Source organism: Felis catus, chromosome X, assembly GCF_018350175.1.
Source record: "Felis catus isolate Fca126 chromosome X, F.catus_Fca126_mat1.0, whole genome shotgun sequence".
Lineage (NCBI taxonomy): Eukaryota > Metazoa > Chordata > Mammalia > Carnivora > Felidae > Felis > Felis catus.
The window spans coordinates 6132093-6149216 of NC_058386.1; the positions used below are offsets into that span (position 1 = coordinate 6132093).

Consider the following 17124-nt stretch of genomic DNA (forward strand, 5'->3'; position numbering starts at 1 on the left):
AGGTCAATACAGCACAGAGTACATTGAGCGGTGCTGGAAATAATGCAAACATGATCCAATTAGCAATTTTTTTGTTTGCTTGGTTTAGTTTTTCCTTTTTTCCGGGGGGGGGGGAATTGTAATAGTTTTACTAAGATATAATTCATATATCCATACAATTCGCCCGTTTCAATTGTACAGTTTAACGGTTTTTAGTGCGTTCGGAGAGTTTTGCAGCCATCAGCACAATCAGTTTCAAACAATCAGTTTCAAAGCATTTCATCACCCCAAAAAGAAACCCACACCCTCCTTGTTCCCCCAGCCCCATGAGGTCCAGCTGTGTTGATAACCGATCAAAGTAAATTCTGCAAATCCTTTAAAAGCACCTCCACATCTACTTTTCCTTTTTGAAGTTACTGACTCTCCTTTTGTTCTGGTTTCTGACTGGCAACATTCACTGCAGGGTTAGGACTAGGTGAGTCAAGTGCCCAGCCTCTGGCCCAAAGCCTAAGGTAGCACTGAAGCTCTCAGTCAGCAAGAGAATCATGACTGTAATGCAATATTTTAAAGATGAAAATGAATGCAAAAGCCTCAGAATTGTAAATAAAGGCAATTTATTTACAATTGCCTTTTTGTGATAAGTGCTATTTACAAAAACAGGCAGCCAGACCATGGGCACAGCTTACCAACTCAATTTTTGAACATACTGCATTATAAGTTACATATCTTGACGCTTGAATGATTTTGCTGCCCCTTAAACTTTGTACGTGAGACAAGTGTCTGACTATTCTCACCTTTGCCCTAGTTCAGATATTGTTTTCATTTTTTTTCCTTCTTTTTGTCCTTCCTTTGTCAATGGACCAGTATAAAACAAAATATATATTTTTAAGTTAATTTATTTAGTTTGAGAGAGAGAGAGAGAGAGTGACAGAGAGCAGGGAAGGGGGAGAGACAGAGGGAGAGAATGAATCCCAAGTAGGCTCCACATTGTCATTGCAGAGCCCGACGTGGGGCTTGAACTCACAAACCGAGATCATGACTGAGCCCACCCAGGCGCCCCAAAACAATATGATTTTGAAAGGCTAGGGAGACTGCTGGAAGAGAAGCAAGAAAATCAAATGATCTAGGAACTGGGCCATCAGCCCCTGAATAATGGAGACACTGTAAACATTTGCAAGAGCTCAACTCTGGGACCTGACAGGTAAAAACAGAGATTTTCTATTAGCATGATGTGCAACAGGGGCATGGTAGCAAAACTCATGTTGCACGACATATTTATTAATGATTTCAAGGGCCAACGTAAAACGGGGCAGTAAAAGTTGCTGATGCAAATTTATTAAGTTAATAAAAATTATGGAGGAACATAAAAAGCAGAGTAATCTAATTGGGCTCTGTGAATGAGCCACCTGATAAAACTTAACCCAGAAGAGAATAACTGAGGGAACAAAACCCAGAGGTACTCAGGAAAAACAGCCGATAACCAAAGCCCTAAGACGCCGCTGGCTTAGCAAGATCCAAAATGTGTACACGGTGTTTCAATATAATAATGAAAGGGTATGGAAAAATTCAGAGATGTTACAGCTTACATTCGGGGTCCCCATAATAACTCCCCTGTCACAGTCTCTTCCTACAATGACTGCTCCTTGAGAAACTCTGGTCCATTTGCTTAAGGAGCCTGAGATGGGGAGCAAACATCCTGAACATAGTCGTATTTTATTTTATTTTATTTTTTTAATTTTTTTAATTTATTTTTGAGACAGAGAGAGACAGAGCAAGAATGGGGGAGGGGCAGAGAGAGAGGGAGACACAGAATCGGAAGCAGGCTCCAGGCTCTGAGCCGTCAGCCCAGAGCCTGACGCGGGGCTCGAACTCACGAACCGTGAGATCGTGACCTGAGCCGAAGTCGGATGCTCAACCGACTGAGCCACCCGGGCGCCCCATAGTCGTATTTTAAATAAGAGGTACAGTTAGGTCACTGCAGCTCAAAATAAGGAGCTCCGAGAGAGACACAGGCAGATGAGACATGTCAAAATGTGGGTCTTTGCACTCAGAAGGCTTAGGAAGAATTAAGATTACTTTAGCAAGTGTGGAAGGCATAAAAAGAGTAAAGAATAATGGTAAAGGAGGATCTCAGGATCTCATTAGTCACGAAATACAAGAGACAAAGGATGATGACCAAGCAAATCGCACTGGCAAACAGAGAAAAAGGAAAGGCTTCCTACAAAAAGCAGAATCGATAGGAGTTATTGACATGCAGCGGGGAGCTCGTGCTTGGGATTATGATCAAAGGGGCTGTAAATATGCACATTTAAGCCCGGGCAGAAGACAACATGTGGCCAGGGCCCCTGTGGGTTCCAAAGCAGCGGAGAAATGGGGAGGGCGTCCTAAGGATGATGACTGTCTCAGCTCACAGAGCTCCACTGGAAACAAAGAGGAGTCAGAAGACCCTGTATGTGCCAATTGGTGCTGGGTTTCTTGTCTTTCTGCCTGGTTGCTCTTTCTACTGGTTTTAACCCTATTTATGCTCTAGCAGTTGAACCTGTGTGGGCTGCATTGTATGGGTTTCTGTGCCTTCCAGCTTCTAGTTTTATAATAAGCAGTGCCTGGCGCAGGACAGGAAAAGTGACTGTGAGGCTTCGCTGCAACTGTTCACAGCACAATGGAGATTTCCCCAGGTGACCGGCCCATGCCTGGCCTGCCATCAAGACCCTCGGTCAAGCAGCTGAGGCTTCTGTCTTCTGTGCTTCCTTATTTCAGGCAGTCATGCCATGTGGCCTTAGCACATGCACCCTGACACTGGCAACACTTGGGTTACACTCCTAACTTTCCATGGACATAGTACAATTACGTCCATTTTACAGATGAGAACCCTGTGATAACCTGATGTCATTATGAAGATTTTGTTACTATGGGAGGATACATGTAATGTGCAACGGTCACCACCGTATTTTCCAAGATTTTCCCATCATGCAAATCTTCAATTGCTTTAAAAAATCTTTTTGCGGCAAAATCTGCATGACATTAAACCTGCCATCAAACGGCAGTAAGTACATTCATATGGCCATGCAATATCACCACCTCTCACCCGCAAATCTCTTCATCCAACAGCAACCCCACGGCCGAGCCCCAGCCCCCTGGCAACACCATCCTACTTGCTGCATCTCTGAACCTGACTACTCGAAGCACCTCCTAGGAGCCGAGTCATACCGTATCCGTCCATTTGTATCTTATCCACTCCGCCAAATGTCTTCAACATACATCCACTTGTAGCACGTCAGAAGTTCACTCCTTTCTAAGACCAAGTATGTTCCATTATATGTAGACGTTACACACTGTTTCTCCATTTGTCCAGTGATGGACATTTGGGTTATTTCCACCTTTGGCTATTGTGAATAACGCTGCTAAGAACATCTGCATACGATATCTCAGTCCCTGTTTTCAACTCTTTCCAATATACACTTAGAATGGCTGGTTGTCTGGTAACTCTAGCTTGAGTTTTTGAGGCTCTCCATGTCAGTTTCACTTTTTGATTCAACAACAAAAAATAAAAGCCTAAAACCCTTGACCTTCATGTCCATTATAATGTAATCTTGATAAATAGACACTAAACCTATAAGAATTTCCAATGGACCCAAGGGATACAGGAGTACTGATGCACAGGGGCACTTGTACCCCAATGTTTATAGCAGCACTCTCAACAATAGACAAATTATGCAAAGAGCCTAAATGTCCATCAACTGATGAATGGATAAAGAAATTGTGGTTTATATACACAATGGAGTACTACGTGGCAATGAGAAAGAATGAAATATGGCCCTTTGTAGCAACATGGATGGAACTGGAGAGTGTGATGCTAAGTGAAATATGCCATACAGAGAAAGACAGATACCATATGGTTTCACTCTTAGGTGGATCCTGAGAAACTTAACAGAAACCCATGGGGGAGGGGAAGGAAAAAAAAAAAAGAGGTTAGAGTGGAAGAGAGCCAAAGCATAAGAGACTCTTAAAAACTGAGAACAAACTGAGGGTTTATGGGGGGTGGGAGGGAGGGGAGGGTGGGTGATGGGTATTGAGGAGGGCACTTTTTGGGATGAGCACTGGGTGTTATATGGAAACCAATTTGACAATAAACTTCATATACTGAAAAAAAAAGAATTTCCAATGGAAACATCTAAAGAGCTATAAAAAAAAAATACACGGAGGGCACCTGAGTGGCTCAGTCAGTTAAGCATCTGACGCTTGATTTTGGTTCAGGTCATGACCTCACGGTTCATGAGTTCAAGCCCCATGTCAGGCTCTGTGCTGACAGCGTGGAGCCTGCTTGGGATTCTCTCTCTCTCTCTGTTCTTCCCCTGCTTGCACTCTCTCTTTCTCAAAAATAAATAAATAAACAGGGGAGCCTGTGTGGCTCAGTCGGCTGAGTGTCAACTTCAGTTCAGGTCATGATCCCATGGTTCACGGGTTTGAGCCCAGTGTTGGGCTTTGTGCCAACAGCTCAGAGCCTGAAGCTTGCTTCAGATTCTGTGTCTGCCTCTCTCTCTGACCCTCCCCTGCTTGTACTCTATCTCTCTCTCAAAAACAAATAAAAAACATTAAAATTTTTTTAAATAAACTTAATATATATGGCATCTAGCCGAGTAAAAATCCAACTGCCTGACTAAATAATAATGATTCCTTATATTGGTGCTGAAAATGCAGTAATGTGACAACACACACATCACTGTTCTTTGGAAATTAGTTTCAGAAACATTATGTTAAACTCTACTTCTTCTGGTGAAGGAGTGAGTTTTATACTACTATTTTTAGGGATATAATTGCGTGAAAAAAATCCATATTTTGAAAATGAAAGCCTTGCCACGCCTACACAGAGACCAGAAGGGAGAGAGACTAAACTCTCCTTCATGCCTGCAATCTCTGAGCCCACACCTGCACTAAAATCACCTCCATCATACCCCACCCGGAGCTGCTCTGTACGCCTGTCTCTTCTTGTCCCCAGTAACTCGAATAAACTCTCAGGGAGAACTCCGTGCTTTCACATCACCAATTACAAGGGAGTCGTTTATGATCTGACGAGTCAGGTGCGCAATCTGCCATGCGTTGATTCCTGCTTAAAGCCGGGGTGTCAGGACAAAATGTCAGCCACGCATCCCTCTCTAGTGACCCCATCAGGTGGTCAGGCATGTTTTGAAAGGTGATGATAAGACCGGTCGCGCAGAGCCTGTCTGATGCTTCGTGAAGAGTGACAAGTCAATTCCGGGAAGCTCGGTGCTGGTCTTGCACACACCGCCTCTGAAGGTCAGTTTGGCATTGAGATCCCCACGATGGCAGGGGCCTCGGGGAGGCTGACGCACTGGTGCAAATGTGTTTGGGAGCGGGGCTTACCTAGCACCCGGAATACTGAGTCTGGAAGGCCCATCAGACGCAGCTGCCCCGGTCCTGGCGTGTAACCAGATGCCCTCCAAGACCGAAACGGGAGCCCCTTTTGCAAGAACAGTCAAATCCACTGTGTGCAAACCCAGCTCAGATTCACACGTGGGGGTGGGATTTATCCTCCCCTTCTTTTTCCTTTCTTTCTTTTTTTTTTTTTTTCAGTTTTAGGGAAAAATGGTGGAGAGCTTTCAGAAAGATGTTTTAGAAGTCTGTACTTCCTGAAGAAGTGCAGGATGATTCTGTCATGCACAGGACAGCCGCCCGAGGTCACACTCACTCAGTGCTTCTCAGATGTTAGCGTCCCAGACAGTACCTGCTCTGTGCTGGGTAAGAGTGCAGGTGCCGGGGCTCCGCCTCCAGAAAGGTCTGATTCTCTGCATCTGAGCACCAGGAATCTGTGTTTGCAGCCCCGCATCAGGTAATCTGATGGAGGCTGTGTGTTAGTTTATTACCGCTGCTAATACAAATTACCACCAACGGAGTGGTTTCAGCCGAATTTGATCTCTTCCAGGTCTGGAGCTCAGGTGACAAAAGCCTCAGTGAGCTAAAGCGTGGTGTGAACAGGGCTGTGTTCCTTCTGGAGGCTCGAGGGGGAGAATCTATTTCTGTGCCTTCTGAAGCTTCTAGAGGCTTTCGGCATTCCTCAGCTGACTCTTGGGCATTCCTCCTCTTCCTGTATCTGTAATGCAGGCACCGTCGCCTCTTCTGACTTGGCTTCCAGCCCTGCACATGTATTTATCTTTGAACGCCGCTGGGAAAGGCTCTCTTTCTCACGCTGCACCCCCTGGCTTTTTCTGGAGTCAAATCTTCCACTGCCCTCCTCTAGAAGGATCCCTGTGATTACCTCGGACCCACCTCACTAATGCATGATCACCTCTACACCTTAAGGTCCCTAGCTTAGTCACACCTGCAAAGTCTGTTTTACCCTATAAACCAACACATTCCCGGTGTTGGCGACTAGGCTGTAGATCTGTTTCGCAGGGAGAGAATGGGCATTATTCTGCTTACGGCAGGTGGTCCATAGGCCAGACTCAGAAAAAAAAAAAAACCGTAAGAAGCAGTATTTACTTCATTTTTGTCATTACTCACAATACCCACAAGGCAGTGGTTCCCAGCTGGGAGAGGGAGGGGTGATTCTTCTGCCCTGGGCACATCTGGCAATGTCTGGAAGGGGTTGTGAATTTATGTAGATGGAGATGAGATTGAGAGAGAACCCACGAGAAGAAATGCAACTTTTCTTCTAAGCAACGAACTGCTACATATCCTCTCATGTGGGGTCAGGTGACGCTGGGTGTACACAGAGAGCGCTTCAGTGACTTTCTGAGCCTTTGGCTTCCTCATCTGCAACCTGAGAAGACTCCACCTCGCTCAGAGAGGGGAGGTGAGCCCTGGCTGTGGTGGCTAACACACGTTAGTTCCCTAAGCGTTAGCTTACGAGCCGCTATTTCAGCCTCGCTCAGACAGAGGCTCCCAGGAGGCAGGGACTTTGAGTTGCTAAACACAATGCATGGGAAACTGCCCAAACCCGTGTCCATCCGGTCCTTACATCTCATCAACGGCGGTCAGGTCAAAAGGAAAACAGAGCAAACAAGCAGCTGGTGCTAGGACTCAAGCCAAAGAGCTGGCCAAACAGAAGACGTCCATACATCGCAACTGAGGAAGGGATTAGGAAAGGTCATCAGCTGAGACAGCAGCCCAGCCCAGAGGGAAACAGAATTCTCAGCCTGGGTTCATAAGTAACTTGGAGGTTCCTGAAATAAAGCACTTGGAAAATCAGCACTGCTTTATAATTGCTGAGTCTTCAGTGTTTAGGAGACGTGAAAGTAAGGGAGCACCAATCCCCAAAGCAGCGCATACGTGGTGACTGCTGAGAGCGGAAAGGACGGACAGCCAACCACACACCTATAAAACAAAGAAAAGGTGAAGTGAGGGGACAGGAGCCTGTTATGCCGCGAGATGAAGAGCTGAGCTCCACGGCAGTGACACAGAGCACTGCACGTGGGCTGAAGGAGGGGAGGACGGCCTCGCAGAGCCGATGTGGCCCAGGTGCCAGCAGCACGGCAGGCTCCTACGTTTTTCCCGTGCGAGCCTCAGCCAGGGAGTCTTGTTGAAACAAAATACATTCAGTTCTGGCCGAGGCTCCGTGGGCATCCCGCGAGGTCCTGTCTGTGGAAATGAGCATGGAGAACAAGCAGGTGGGCACCCCTAACTGAAATCCAGCCTGCTCGTGAGAGCCGCCGGGGCGCAGGCCAGCTGCACAGCGTGGGACACAGCAAAAGACACCACCGACACCCATTATCCCCGAACGTGGGCGTGAAGAATGTGCCCACAACCAGGAAGCAGGGGAGGATCCCCATGGAAACGCTTAATCACTGACATTTCAGTTCCCAGTGCCAGTGCCGATAACAGGAGGCGATGACTGTGACCTATTGCTAATAGTTTAGCAAGGTAAGCAGGGAGCATCTTTCCCTGGTCACAAACCACACTGGGTACAGTTTTCCTTTCCTTCTTCCCTATACTTGGAACGAGTCTTTGGAAAAATCCCATATGGGAGGGTGGGTGCCTGGGTGGCTCAGTCGATTCAGCGTCTGACTCTTGGTTTTGGCTCAGGTCATGATCTCACGGTTCCATGGGTTCGAGCCCCGTGCTGCGTTCTGTGGTGGCAGTGCGTGGCCAGCTTGGGATTCTCTCTCTATCCCTCCCCTGCTCATGTGCGTGTGCTCTCTCTCAAAGTGGATAAACCAACTTAAAAAAAAATCCATATTGCACCCTTTTTCATCCAGGCTTGCCCCACAAATTACAATGATATTGGACCTAAAAGCCAAAGATCTATCAGAGTTGAAAGGTCAGAAGGCATCCTGTACAGCACAGCTTTTCTGTGAGACCCACTTGTAGGGCGTGGCTCCATCACTGTGGGAGAATTCCCCCGAGGAGCCAGAGGACTGCAAAAAGGAATGCAAGACTGCTATTTCTACGGCAGTGCAAATCTAGCTCTGTTGCATGCTTTAAAAAAAAAATTAATGTTTATTTATTTTTGAGACACAGAGCATGAGGTCAGAAAGGGCAGGGAGAGAAGCGGAGACACAGAATCCGAAGCAGGCTCCAGGCTCCGAGCTGTCAGCACAGAGCCCGACGTGGGGCTCGAACCCACAAACCACGAGTTCATAACCTGAGCTGAAGTCGGACGCTTAACCGACTGAGCCACCCAGAAGCCTCTCTAATGCATGCTTTTGAACTCCAGGCAATGTGTTCAAATTCTTAACTCTGCAGTGGTTCATAAACAGGTCACTTTATCTAAAATGGTGGCCCTTTGGGGCACCTGGATGGCTCAGTTGGTTAAGCGTCTGCCTTTGGCTCAGGTCAAGATCTCACAGTTTGTGGGTTCAAGCCCTGCGTCAGGCTCTGTGCTGACAGCTCAGAGCCTGAAACCTGCTTCGGATTCTGTGTCTCCTTCTCTCTCTGCCCCTCCCCAACTTGTGCTCTATGTCTCTCAAAAAATACATAAATATAAAAAGAAGAGGAGACTGGAATACAGACGCACAAACAGACGACCACGTGAGGACAGAGCAGGGAGACAGAATCTACATGCCCAGGACAGGGGCGTCAGGAGACAGCAGCCCCGCCCACACCTGGATGTGACTCCCAGCCTACAGAACCGTGAGAGATGAATGTGTGTTTGTTGTTTGAGCTCACCAGTGTGGTGATTTGTTATGGTGGCCTGAGCAGACCCATACATGTTATTTTCTATATCAACTGCTGGAAGTTACTCTTTCTTGTTCTATAACCTGCCTTTACTGAGGACCTGCTGTGTGTCAGCCCGGGACAAGGAGCTTTACATTTCTAACTCGGTTTTTCTCTGAGCGAACTTGCATAATATGCGTCAGTGGCCCCAGTTTATGAACACGTACACTGAGGCTCGGGGCTGGAAATCTGCCCTGGGTCACACTAGATGATGCAACGGGACATCCAGGCCACATGTATCCAAAAGCAGGTCTTTTCGTTCACCTCCTCTGACTGCAGGCCCCAGGTGCTTTAATGAGTAACATGTCTCTGAATTTCAGGATAAACATTTGTGCACTGGTGATGCCCGGAGAGAGCTGGGAGCTATACCACATCCATCTTGGCAGGGCCTGCCATCAACTCCATGGTCACCAAGCATGGGTCACCCTGAGCAGGGAAGCAGGGCTGTGACTCTCCCTCACTACACATTCAACCACCGCAAAACATATGTGCGATACACTGGGGGAGAAAGAACGCAAACCCACCTCCCTTCCCTGTCCCACCACATGTGTAGATGTGACTCCGTCCACTAGCTTTTTATCTATATTAGCTACTGCTACAAAATAAATGAACACAAAGTTAGCAGCTTAAAACAATACCCATTTCCTAGCTCCCAGCTCTGTGGGACAGAAGTCCAGGACAGCACGGCCATGTTCTCTGCTGACGGTCTCTCAATGCTAACATCAAAGCACCTGCTAGGCTGGGCTGTTATCTGGTAAGTTCAGAAAGAATTCATTTCCAAGCTGACTCAGGTTGCTGCATACATCCAGTCCCTCTGGTTGTAGGACTGAGGTCCCCCTTTCCTTGCTGGCTGTCAGAGATCACTCTCCGCTCCTAGAGGCCAACAGTACTCTTTCTCACACCGCCCCTCCCTTCCACACACTACAGAAGCACACTGAGTCGTTCTTGTACTCCAAATATCTCTGACTTCGCTTTCTGCTACCAGCTGGAAAAAGACCTCTGCGTGTGTGATTAGACCAAAGCAACCTCACCCCAATACTCTCTGTTTTCCCAACATAAGGCAACATCATCAAGGAAGTGCTATATGATCATATGATAGGCTCCTACCCACACTCCATGGGAAATGTATTACACAAAGGAGGGGCAGCCTTAGAATTTGGGCAAGCACAGCATGTCACAAATACCTCCTGTCCTTGTCACCTCTCTCTTTCCTACCACACCACCTTTCTCACTGCCCTGCCTCCCTACTAACCAACCTCTCATTTTTCACACCAGAGAAATAGGGATCTGTTCTCAAACACGCAGTGACCTTGCCACTCCAGTAGTTAAGTCTTCACTTCATTCACTCAACATGTACTGAGCTCCTCTGCAAACTCCCGCACGATTCTAGGTACTATGATGAGGGAAGCCAATCAGACATGCCCTCAAGAAGGAAAACTCACCCCCGTCAAGCAGCAAGTTTCCAGGCAAGACTGGCACCAAACAGGGTACGAGCTACGAAGAAATGAACCGATGAAGCAGCTGGCTGGACTGGGGATGGTGCACGGCTATTTTACAGGGGTAGTCTGGAAAGGTCTGGCTTAGCACAGAAAGACTGCATGTAGACACGCAGCCACCCACAGGAAGGTACTGGCGGTGGAGTGTTCCACAGAGAGCAGCACGTTGAAGGTCCTGAGATGGGGAAGCACTGGCTGTCTGAGGAGCTAGAGACAAACATACAAGGGCATAGCTCCCACGGATGAGGAGCTTCTTGAAGAAATGAAGTCAGCACGATGCAGTGATCGATTGAATGCCGGTGTATTTACAGAGTGTAAACGGGACAGTGACACCCCCATCAGATGAGCTATGACCCTCAGTTGAGCAACATGGTCAGCCTGAGGTGATCCCGTGGGGAAGAGCTCTGGGGAACAAATATGCCTCTCTCCCTCCCTCTTGGCTCCTGCCAGAGTTCACTGCTGGATCACTTTAGGTGGGATCCAACCTGAAGCCCAAGGACATGCTTCCAGGTGACGTGATCCACAACCATCAACCTTCAGGGGGTGGACGGGGATAGTGGGCGATGGAGAACAATGCAGAGTGGATTTGGGGACATGAAAGCACCATCACAGCCCCAACCTTGAAATCTGGAAGCATGCCCAAGCAGACAGTTGGTGCTCCCTTACTTTCACGTCTCCTAAACACTGAAGACTCAGCAATTATAAAGCAGTGCTGATTTTCCAAGTGCTTTATTTCAGGAACCTCCAAGTTACTTATGAACCCAGGCTGAGAATTCTGTTTCCCTCTGGGCTGGGCTGCTGTCTCAGCTGATGCCGCCCAGAGGCGGGGGGCACTGCCCTGCTCCGAGCCGGGCCGGCAACCCCCTTCTCATACCCCCCCAGCTGGAGGCTCCACGCACATTCTGGCACAAGAGGGCTCGGTCAGCAGAGCACGTCATCTTTCCTACATAGATTTTCTATTATGGGCTACGTTTACTGGTGGCACAATTACTGCTCAAGTGCAGCCCTGTGACTTCCAGCTGAAGATCATCTCTATCCCTCCTTAGTAAAAAGGCTTTTGAAATCTGCAAACCTTCACAACCCTTGATGAGACTCACCTCTTCTCCAGGAGGGGTGATGCTCCATCCATCTGACACCTTCTTTTATCCCTAATCCTTTCAACAGTGCCCAACTCTCATCAAACATTTACAGAATGATACATTTTGGGAGGAAACCAGCATAGACTACACATCCATGGTGATGAAATAAATGCCCCAGACAAAGTCAGGAGGAGAACCCTGAAAACATGACATTAACACAAGATCTGGCTTAGAGCACAGGTGTCCTAGGTCTTTTCGGTGAAGATAAATGGACCTTATCTCCAATCTGGGACCTTCTGCCTGGAAGTCACCAACATCCACAGTAGTTTCAGACATGCTCTGGCGGCTGACTCCCACAGCACTGGAGGGAGGTGTTGTGGAAACTGCATTTCTGTGTGTGCCAGCGTGCAATGCAATGACGGCTTCAACAGCGGTGTAAGCACGCAAAGTGTAGTCATATTTGCTTAGCACAAATGCAGACTGTGAAATGGCCTTGGCTGGCTGCCTACTTCCTGACGATGGGCCATGGTAGGGACCTGATCGCCTGATACCTACTCGTTCATAAGGAGCGGTGTTGGAGACCTTGGTGCTCTGGGCATTTAGGCCAGATAGATTTTTGTTGTGTGGGCTGTTGCGTGCATCGTAGGATGCAGGAGCCTTCTCTACATTTGGGCCGAGACGCTTTTGCACGCAATGCGCAGTCACTGGGACTGGGTTGGAGCACTTGGGCAAGTGGCATAGGTTGTACTCACACTAAACGGTGCGAACCCCTGGAGCAAACTGCACAGCGCTCACCTAGAATACATGCTTGACCACAGGACTTATGGAGAAGTCAGTCTCTTCAGGTTCCGTGCTCTTTAGCGGAGTGCCTATTTTCTTTTCTTTTTTTTTATTTTTTTTTACGTTTATTAATTTTTGAGACAGAGAGAGACAGAGCATGAATGGGGGAGGGGCAGAGGGAGAGGGAGACACAGAATCGGAAGCAGGCTCCAGGCTCTGAGCCATCAGCCCAGAGCCCGACACGGGGCTCGAACTCACGGACCGCGAGATCGTGACCTGAGCTGAAGTCGGACGCTTAACCGACTGAGCCACCCAGGTGCCCCAGAGGAGTGCCTATTTTCAACAGGCCCACCAACGTACATTCTCCTTTCAGATCACGTCTCCTGTGTATAATTAGGTGTTCCTCTGGGACACCTGGGACAGACCCAGAGGCACTCTTCCAGCAGGATGTCAGTTGGTAGGTTAGAAAGAGGAGGTTTAAGGTGCAGTGCAGGCCTGGCAAGCAGCCTGTTGGACACCTAGCTCTGTGACTGAGACCAGGAAGCGCTGTTCAGCGGCCGCTGAGCTCTGTTCTGCGTCACACGCACGGTGTGCTGCTCAAGTCCGTGTAGAATCCCCTGAATGGCTAAGCTGCAGGATTTCTTCTCAAGCAGTAATTATATCTTATTTCCCAAAGGGTAGCCCTTTTAGTGCAGCCCCTGGCTTTAGGAAAATAAATAGCCGTCTCCAGCAGCCCAGAAGGTACCGTTAGTCTCTTTCCTACACTCAATGCTCCTAATGACATTCAATAATTATTAATGTCGCAAACTGCATTTAATTTTTTTGTTGTCCAGTAAGCTCAATTACTGCTGGTGGCCTTAAATTATACCATCACCCAGGTTCCCCTGGCTCTCACATAAACCATGGATCCCACCTCCCACCCATCTCCCCATCAAAACCTTCATGAAATGAGATTCCTGCTCTTGTCCAAACACACAGCCTATGTTTCTAGGCATCATCTCCTGTGTTTCTCAGGCACAGTTGGAAAGAAATGTAGGCTTTCTGAAACTTTGAGTTTGGTCTCTCATTCAGTAACTGTGACCCTCCACTGATGTGTCTCAATGGGACTGTGGTCATCTCTAAGCTGCCTCTTATTCATTTATTTTTTTTTTGAGAGACAAAGCAGGGGGAGGGGCAGACAGAGAGGGAGACACAGATTCCGAAGCAGGCTCCAGGCTCTGAGCTGTCAGTACAGAGCCCGACGCGGGGCTCGAACCCACGGACTGGGAGATCATGACCTGAGCCAAAGTCAGATGCTCAACCGACTGAGCCACCCAGGCGCCCCACGCCTCTTGTTCTTGATCTTACTGGACACTCATTGGGTACCTTTTCCCATTTTGATGGAGAAACTAAAGCGAGGATGTGTTTCCATGTTGGGAGGGACTTTTGCAATTGGGAGAAACAGAGCATACTCTACTATGGATAAATCAACGTATGCTTGAAAAAAAATGGCGGTGGCAGAAGCTTGCTCTGAGTCATGTCACTAGCTGTAATCCCAGCATGTCTCCTTCCCTCAGCTTTATTGACATATCATTGACATACAGCATCCTGTGACTTTAAGGATTTGACGCCCGTATTAATTGCAAGATGATTGTCCTCATGGTATTAGCTACTACCCCCCTAGCATCACATAATTACCATTTCTTTTTTGTGGTGAGAACTTTCAAGATCTACTTACTCTCCTGGCCACATTCACGTATATTGTACAATATTATTAGTTTATAATCACCATACTATACATTAGATCCCCAAATTTGTTGATCATATTTAACTGGAAGTTTGTACCCATTCAACAATATCTCCCTGTGTCCCCTACCCCCTAAGACCCTGGTAACCACCATTCTACTCTGTTCTTTCTGAGTTTGTCTTTTTTGGAGTCCATATTTAAGGGAGATCACACAGTATTTGTCTGGCTTATTTCACTTAGCATAATACCCTCATGTGATATATGTGCTGATATATATATATATATATATATATATATATATATATATATGTCTCATACATCATTAGTGCCTTACGTGATATATACATAGGGTGTTTCCATATCTTGGTTATTGAAAGTAAAGCTTCAACGAACATGGGAATGCAGGTATCTCTTCAGGATACTGATTTTACTTTCTTTGGATGAATATTCAGACGTTTAACTGCTGCATCAGATGGCAGTTCTCCTTTTAATTTTTTGAGAAATCTTTACACTGCTTTCCATGGTGCTGGCACCAGTGTATATTCCCGAGGACAGGGTACAAAGGTTCTCTTCTCTGCACATCCTCACCAACACTTGTTATGTCTCGCCCGCCTCGTTTGAGCAGCCACTCCACTATCTTCTGTCGCATTGGGTGTTTATTTCCCACGTGCATTGATTTTCCTCCCATTTTTCTGTATCTAATTTTGGATGGCCAATAGTCACAAAGCTAGAGAGCAGGACTTGTTGTCTTTCTGTGAATCAAAAAGACACTACGAGCCTGTAGTGTCTTTGCTCCCGGGTTGAGCCCATCACTGTTGTTTTACCCAACATCGCAAAGCACGTGACATTTCTAGACTGTGAGTTACTGGAGGGCTAGAGCCTTGTGGACCTGTGTGTCTTCAAAATGTTTCTCAGAGTCTGGCCCAGGGCAGAATCTCAACTGTTTGTGGGATAAAATGAGAATAATTTTATACTCTTCCCTAAAATAGAGACCATGTATTCCCTCAATAAAAACTGAATGAGAAGCTCTTGTTTCAGGTACTGGGACATTGGCATAAGCCAGGCAGACTAGTTCTTTTAGAATTTAAGTTCTAATAGGATAGACAGACAAAAAAAAAAAGACAAACACCTGACAAGGGTGATTTCATATGTATACTATGAAGAAAATAAAAACAAGGTGGTGTGATAAAGAAGGGACAATTGGATAGACAAATGGTTTTGGTCAGATTCTCTAAGCAGGTGACTCTTGATCTGAGAGAACTGGATGACTTTTAAAAGAGCTAATAATGTTAACATCTAAGAAACAATGTCTTCCAGACAGTAGAAGGAGTAGCACACGCAAAGGTCCTGCGGTTGGCATCGTGAAGAAGTGGTTGGAAGACCACTGTAGCTAGGTATAATCTGGAGTACTGAACAGACAGAAAATGGAGCTGACGAATAGAAGGCATTGGGTCAGCAATTGTGTACGATGATCAGTGTTTAACAGGAGTAAAGAAAAGCCCTTTCATAAGCAGCTGAAGAAGGGAGTTGCGGTATATTCTCTGAGGTTACCAATAAAAGTAAGAGAATTATATAATGCCACCTTTGGGTGTCCCTGCCAATAATCCCATGTTGTTCATCCAGGACCCCCACGCCCACCATATATTCATTCATCCACCTCTCTGCCAAGGGTGAGGCTTGATGGTGTGGAACTTGAAGCCTACTAGGAAAGGTGTGTGATCACATATTTATAGTTGCAAGCTGTCTCTCCTGAACGTGCCCTGCTATGTTCAGTCCGGGAAAAGAAGATTAAATTACACCAAAAAGAAAAATCCCCAACCACACCTCATTTTGTCTGTTTCCCATTATCACTTACTTAAATTGCAGCCTAAAACTGAGAAAAAGAAAGACTTCTAGAATTGTCCAGATCTGGAAGTTCCAAGATAGAGAAGCAAGCTTAATAAACACACAAATAAATAAGTGAACAAGATGTGACTTCACACATATCAGACTGCCAAAGGCACGAAAAGTGTGATAAAACCAGGAATATGAGAAAGTGGAAACAACCACACGTGACCGGCAGGAAAGAGAATCGGTGCAACCCCTTCGGAGGCAATTTTGCAAAATCTAATGAAGTTCAAGATCGCTATAGTCAACAACCCAGCCATTCCACTTTGAGTTATATGCCCTAGAGAAATCCCCCCGTGTGTCCACAAATAGGGAGGTGCATAGATGTTTTCTAAGGCTCTAAGGCTTTTTACGGCAAACAACAAATCAAACAAAACATCAAAGATCCAGCAACAGGGAAGTGGATGGATTATGATACGTTCGCATCATGAAATCTCTCCTGGCAATTCAAATGAAGAAACCACAGCTACTCGTGTAAACATGGTAAAACTTGAAACATCACTTTGAGTTGGGGGGGGGGGGGAAACAAGTTGAAAGGTTATTGGTGACTACATGCATTTTTTAAAATTCCAAACAATCCTCATGTAGTAAAACCCTAAGAAAGATCATTTAACTGACACTGACCAGCTCTGGGAGGGAGGGGAAGGAATGGTAGCTAGAGAAATATATGTTAACACTGTTTCTTTGAAATTATTGAAGCAAATATGCCCAAATGCAAAAACTGTGAAAATCTTTTTTGCTGGTATTCTCAGGTACCTTTCCCTAAATTAGATTTTTGGAGCACTCAAGGTTCTGTGAGCAGTAATTTATTAATTCAATTCGGCAGTGGAAGCAGGGACAAAACTGGAGGGGTTATCACTTCTTACTAGTCAGAAACTCTGGTTGCTAAAAAATAAAAGTGACACCAGCTGGGTTGCTAAAGAAACACTATAACTCTTCAAAATTAACAATGTGCACATATAATTGACAATTTTTTGTTCTTCCGGAAGAATTGTGACCTCAAGCT

At 46.4% G+C, this 17124-nt stretch overlaps 1 long non-coding RNA gene and 1 other non-coding gene across 2 annotated transcripts in view; both read right to left on the reverse strand.

The window, feature by feature from the left end:
• Positions 1-17124, reverse strand: part of LOC111558714 — a 363682-nt gene that overhangs the window by 38685 nt on the left and 307873 nt on the right. The gene's annotated exons all lie outside the window — the stretch shown is intronic.
• On the reverse strand, positions 13740-13824 carry TRNAQ-UUG. The gene has a single exon. It is a non-coding gene; the product is annotated as a tRNA-Gln (tRNA).